The sequence below is a fragment of the Sinocyclocheilus grahami genome, unplaced genomic scaffold (assembly GCF_001515645.1).
Source record: "Sinocyclocheilus grahami isolate Dianchi unplaced genomic scaffold, SAMN03320097.WGS_v1.1 scaffold772.1, whole genome shotgun sequence".
Classification (NCBI taxonomy): domain Eukaryota; kingdom Metazoa; phylum Chordata; class Actinopteri; order Cypriniformes; family Cyprinidae; genus Sinocyclocheilus; species Sinocyclocheilus grahami.
In genome coordinates, this window is record NW_015505951.1 from 962,388 (window position 1) to 969,656 (window position 7,269).

Here is a 7,269-nt window from a genome sequence, read left to right on the forward strand (position 1 = left end):
TTCTGTGTGAGAAAGGCAGAGACTTGGTTGAACACAACTAGTTCATTTTAGCTTACAAAAACAATTAATGCTGCTTGATTATTAAATTATATTATATTATAATTATTATAATTGTTTTAATTTATTATTGTTATCATAAATAAGCACACTGGTTTGTAGCACAACAATTTTACCATTTACTGCACATTGATAATCTTCCAGTTTACCTGTAGCAGCTAATGAATCAGAAGTCTCACACATTCACAGCAAATAGCTTAATTCCAATGAATATTGTAATCATAAAATATTATATAAATATATACCATGGCCTTACCATGTTTTGGGCTTTGCCATAATTCTAATACCATGGTATTCTTTGAAGTACATTGGCCATAAAACAATACACTAGAATGTGATTTTTACAGTCCAGAGCTATGGCGTATGAATAGCAAACTACTAAACTATGTTTTGGACAATATACTTTGTAAGTGATGTCTATACTGCAGTATATGCATTTTAGTACCATGGTATTTAAAGGGGTCATCGGATGCCCATTTTCCACAAGTTGATATGATTCTTTAGGGTATTATTGAAAAGTCTATAACATACTTTGGTAAAAAAATTCTCAATGGTAGTGTAAAACAACCCCCTTTTTACCTTGTCAAAAACAGCTCTGCAAACAGCAAGCCATTTTAGTGCATATGTTTCTTTAAATGCTAATGAGCTCTGCTCACCCAGCCCCTCTCTTCCTTGGGGTGACGAGCTGTTCTCATGAGACTTTTTAACATTAGCAGTATTTAGCCGTGGAACTTTCTAACTAGCGAATCAAGAATCACGATCACGAATGATTCGCGCGAATATGTATTTATGTAGATTAGGGGGCGCACTCCCTTCAAAAACAAATGTAATCCACTGCGCCTTCAGCGGCTCAGATGGCGGAAGTAAATGACAACTGCTATGTTCATTATTACATCCAACAACAAAACAATTCAATCGCTTAGGAGACGTTCTTGTCTACTCCTGCTCTGGAGTCAAAATAATGGCGGACTGCTAACTTGAACTTAACAGCTCACTCAGGGCGGGTCTGTAATAAAGCGCTAGTGTCAATCAACAATAGTGGGAGGGGCCTGGGTCTGTGTGACGTCACACTGCAAGAAGCTGAGAACAGATTGATTTGAGAAAAGAATATTATTTATAGGGATTAAGAAAACCACTGGGTGGATTTTTATCATTTTTAGGGTGGATGTTTACAAACACTGCCAACACATATTTATGTTCAAACAACATGTAAAAGTTAATTTTGCATCCGATGACCCCTTTAAGACTATCACAGTACTACACTGGTTAAAAAAACAAACAAACAAAAAAAATTGTAATTTTTGTGATTGTATAAAATTGAATAGTAATATGGTGACCTTACTGTACACTGGTTTATAGGAAAGAACTGTTTTATTACCATTTTGTTAGATACCATGGTAATACCATGTTTTTAGACACTACTGTCATAATAATACCATGGTATTCTTTGAAGTACCTTAGGGTACATTGTAATTCAATTCAAGTTTAGCACTTTTTTCATTTCAAAGCAGCTTTACAGAAAATGCTTGCTTCAATGTAAACGCCATGCCAGTCACAATCATATAGTACTATGTGTAACCCGCTTAAAATGAACCTAAAGCAGAGTTAAGAGATTTTTAGCTTTTAGCTTACGTGTCTTAACTGCATATCATTATTGTCCAGCAGAAGGCACTAGTGACGCTGCAGAGAGGTTAAACCAATATAGTTTACCATGTTTTGCTAGCATGACACAGGTTTTCTAAGTATTGCTTTTGCAATATACTGTTTTGTTGGTAATACTATGATCTTGATATCTCAATATCTTGATGTGTATTTTTCGAGTAAAAAAAACAAACAATTGGAGAGTATCTTGAGTTACATGAATCTGAGATGCTATAATCTAGGTTACGATAGCTAGCCTGAGTTTACATGTGCAGCGACTGAGAGAATGTAACCTGTTCAAATTGTAAACTGCTGTACAATTATGAATATGGGTTTTTGAGTAATTGTTTCCAGATCTGGTGAAGGAATTGGAAATTATTTTGAAAAGAGTAATCGAATGTTGGCCTGTTATGCAGGTTTTTTTTTTTAGTATGCATGATTTGATATGGCCATTGGATTCACCGGCATTGGACAGACGGAAGCACGGCGAAAGAGCAGAGTGTGCAAGGAGTCCGTATCAGCAGGAACTGTTCCATTCGATGTGTCTTCATTTCATCTCACAGATAAGCGCTGGAGATCTCATCACACTTAAAAAAAAAAACACACTTCCCGGGTAGAACATTTTATTTCTTTTTTTTTTTCAGAGCTCTGATTCAAATTTTGAAAGGTTCATTTGATTTTTCTTCTTCCATATTTTTTTCCTAAATACACTGACACTGATTGGACTAGAAAGACACTGGATTTTACAACTGAAGGATAAAATTTGGGATTTAGATTTCCGAATTGAAAGGACATTCCAACATTGGACATTGGGTTCTATACTAAAAGGACATTGATTTCAGAGTTGACAAAGGGATATTGTGTTTCCAACTAAATACATTGTAACGGAAGTAAAAAGTCATTCTTGGTTTATGGTTTATTGTTTAATAAATGCCGGTTATATATATACATATATATATTTTGAGTGAAGTGAATTAGTACTTGGATAATTGCATTTCATTACTCATTACCTAATTGTAGTTTCATTGTAGTGCGAAGTGCGCAGGGCGTACATAAATGTGGCAAGCCAGCAGCCAGGAGGAGTCGAAATAGTTGAGATATATTTTTTGGGGGGTTTCATTGCTGTGTTGAGTTATTTGACATAGTGTAAAAAAAAATTAAAATTTTAGTTTACAGTTGTACATTGTGTGAAATCTTACGCAGCCATGGACACTGAACAGATGTGTGGTGTCAATTTAAAGAATGCTGTGTACATTGAAGGTCAGTGTTGGGCAGTAACGCATTACTTAGTAACGCGTTACTGTAATTTGATAACTTTTTTAGTAACAGAGTAATTTAACACGTTATAATTTTTTAAATAGTAATTAGAGTATAGTTACAAGCCGAGGTCTTTATACGTTACTGCTGCGTTACATTGCTGACAGAATGCAGTGTTTTATAATCTAGAGATTGTAAAAAAGAATGTAGTACACACACTGTCAGTGGATTAGAGACCTGCTCCCGTGAGACCCGACACAACAGAGCGCCAGAACAGCCAGAAAGCAAACGACAGTAACGCAACCAGCTGCAATGAATCAAGTAGCCTCTGCCAATGATCTTTTCAATCCACCAGATGTTCAGAAGATCATTTTGGAGCATGTCATTAAAAGTGATAACTCAATTGCCGCAAATCAGGGAACCAAATGGCTTCGGCCATTTTCAGGTAAACTTCCTAAGCCTCCTAATGAAGTGGACTTCCAGACATGGTCCCTCCATGTAGAGCTTATGATTCAAGACAAAACTCTGGTTGACATGCAGAGACGTACAATTTTAGAAAGTCTGCTTCCACCAGCCTCTGATTTAATCAGACAGCTAGGTCCACATGCAGATCCTTGCGATTATGTGAAACTTATTGATTCAGCATATGGGTTAGAAAAGGATGGGGATGAAATCTTCGCAAGGTTCCTCAGTACTCATCAAAACACAGGAGAGAAAGCTTCAGAGTATCTGCAGCGATTACAGGTGCTGATTACTACTGCAGCAAAGAGAGGTGGCATTGATAAAACAGACGCCAATAAACAGTTACTGCGTCAGTTTCGGCGTGGGTGCTGGGATCAGTCTCTTATTCTGGCATTGTAGTTAGGGCTTAAAGCAGAAACGCCTCCCGATTTTTCGGACTTCCTATTACAGGTGAGAACAGAGGAAGATAGGAGAGCTGCAAAGCATGATCGCATGCAGCGTCATTTAGGGAGCACAAAGCCCAAATCTTTTCTGAATATGCAGCTAGTGAATGAAGCCCCTTGTTCTCATGATGCTAGTGCTAATGTCCTGCAGACCAACATCACAGAAACTGAAGCGTTGCGGAAACAGGTTGCAGAACTAAAAATGTAGCTTACTAAAAAGAAAGAGCAAAGGCGATAGAGACAAGCTAACAAAACTCAGAATCCAGCTCAAGAAATCCCCTCAGCTAGGGTGGCAAAGGTTCAAGCTCAACAGACAATGCCAAAGCCCAAGCCAAAAGCTTGGTTCTGTTTTAAATGTGGCAGTGATGGGCATCTAGCAAGACAGTGTGAAAATCCTCCAAATAAGCCTTTAGTGGATCAGAAATATGAGGAACTGAAAGCGAGACAAGATGAATGGCAAACCAAATATGGGCATTTAAACTGGAACGGGTCGAGGTTGAAGGACTGACTGCACCCAGAAATAAAATGAAACGTCCCACACCAAGTCAAGAAATAGAAACAGTCACCTGCAAAACTCCTGATGGTGCTCTTCCAAAGGGGTTGATAGGGCCAAAATGTACGTCAACTGTTATCATTGAGGGAGTTCAGTGTGATAGCCTTCTGGATTCAGGTTCTCAGGTAAGTACAGTTTCGAAGTCTTTCCATGAGAATCACCTTTCACATCAGCCCATTTTTCCCATTCAAGATCTTTTAGACATAGAAGGTGCGGGTGGTCAGGAAGTACCTTATCTGGGCTATATTCAAGTTTACGTAGACTTTCCAGAAGATATCATGGGAAAGTTTGAAAAAGCTGTTGTACCTGACCACAGGACAAATGGGGATGTTCCTTTGCTGATAGGCACCAATAAACTTGATCCTCTGTGTGAAAAGTGTGCGCTTGTCCAGGGTGAGTCTGTGAAGCACAGGACCAAGGACAGTCAGGGTTCTCCACTTTTGAACTGTGGGGACTGTGAAGCTACAGAGCAAGAAAAGTGTCATCATTCCTGCAGGAGAAAGGGTGGCTTTAACTGGCTACACAAGACATGTCCCTGTAGCAACAGATATGACTCTTTTAGTAGAGCCTCCCAAATCGAGATTACCTGCTGGTCTCTTGTTCTGTAGCTATGTTCTGACAAGCCCACCAGTTCCATCTTTCAAGGTGCCCGTCTTAGTAATTTAAAAGAACTTCAAGACGTTAACATCATACGTGAATCAGAAAGCCCTTTTTCTTCTCTGATTGTTGTGGTGAAGAAAAAGAACGGTGACATCAGGCTATGTGTGGATTATCGGAAGTTGAACAGCCAAACCATCAAAGATGCATACGCCTTACCCAACATTGAAGAAGCCTTCTCTGTCTTGACTGGCTCAAAGTGGTTTTCTATCATGGATCTCAAGTCTGGCTATTATCAAGTGGAAATGGAGGAGGAAGACAAGTGTAAAACAGCTTTTGTGACCCCGATGGGCTTCTGGGAGTTCAACAGGATGCCACAGGGAGTTAAGAATGCTCCCAGTACTTTTCAGAGGGTAATGGAGAAGTTCATGGGTGGGATGAATTTGAGAGAAGTATTGGTTTTTCTTAATGATGTCATAGTCTTCTCAGCTACTCTTGAGGAACATGAGGACCGATTACTTTGAGTTCTCCAGAGGTTGAAGGAATTTGGCTTAAAGCTTTCGCCAGAGAAATGTAAATTCTTTAGAACGTCTGTTAAATATCTTGGGCATATGGTGTCTGGGAGTGGGGTAGAGACCGACCCGGCCAAAATAGCTGCTCTCACGACGTGGCCCAGGCCAAATAACATCAAGGAGCTTAAGTCTTTTCTCGGATTTGTCGGATATTATAGGCGATTCATAAAAGACTATTCTAAAATTGCAAGACCTCTCAACAACTTAACAGCTGAGTACCTACCTCCAAAAAGGCGGTCAGCCTCCTCACACAGTAGCTCAATGCGTTCCTCAAGTGCAGATTTCAAAAGGCCCTTCAATGAGAAATGGACATTGATTTGTGAAGACCTTCAAGACTCTCATTCTCAACAGCTCCGGTTCTTGGGGTTGCTGACTCAAAGAAGCCCTACGTTGTACACACAGATGCAAGCACTCATGGTCTCAGTGCGGCTCTATACCAAGAGCAAGCAGGCAAATTGAGAGTGATATCCTATGCGAGCAGAGGACTCAGCCGTAGTGAACAAAGATACCCTGCACAGAAACTCGAATTTCTTTCATTAAAGTGGGCTGTTACTGAGAAATTTTTTATCTCTATGGAGCAAAGTTCACCGTTGTGACAGACAACAACCCACTGATGTACATCCTGACATCTGCCAAACTCGATGCAGCGGGTCACCGCTGGTTGGCTGCTCTTTCCAGCTTTGACTTCAACATCCTGTACAGGGCTGGGAAGAAGAATCAAGACGCGGATTGTCTCTCAAGGCATCCGCATCCTGATGACCAACAGCAACCTGATCTAGCTTCCCAGGATGTGGAGGACCATATCCAGCGGTTCATCCCCCAGTTCTTACAGGATGACAGAAGAGCTGATTTCCCATCTGAGGCTGTGAGAGCAGTCTGTCAGAGGCATCAGTGTGTTTCAGTGATAAGTACAGTACCAGATTTCCCATTGCCTGTTCCAGTCGAATGCTTGGCGTTTGAGGCCTCTGCTATTCCTGTAGGGTTCAGTCAACCTGATGTGCTTGGATCATATACATTACCACAAATGCCACTTGAAGACTGGGCTCATGAGCAAAGACAGGATCCGCCCATCAGTAGAGCAATAGATATTGTCCAAACAGGAAAGCGACTCTCGTTCAGATCAAGGCGTCATGAAGACAGAGAGGTCCAGTTGATGCTGAGAGTAATGGGGCAGTTGGTAATCTCAAACGATGTTCTGTACAGAAAACGCATGAGCCAAGGTGAGCCTTTCCATCAGCTAGTCCTTCCCCATGAGGATGTAACCCGCTTAAAATTAACCTAAAGCAGAGTTAAGAGATTTTTAGCTTTATCTAATATTTAGATCATTTTTTTTGTTACGTGTCTTAACTGCATATCATTATTATACAGCAGATGGCAGTAGTGGCGCTGCAGAGAGGTGAAACCAATATAGTTTTTCAGTAGCGAGAAGAGAAAAAAAGCGTGACGGAACAGTAGTGAGCTGAGCTCTACACAAGGAATGAACCACACAGATTTAAATTTAAAACATAAGGTTTAGAGCTATTTTGCTAGTTTCTACTTAGAAATAATTTTTATATGGTATCACAAGGGAAGAGGCGTTTTAGTACTGACGAGAATTTCACCGCCATTGGACAGACGGAAGCACGGCGAAAGAGCAGAGTGTGCAAGGAGTCCTAATCAGCAGGAACAGTTCCGTTCGACGTGTCTT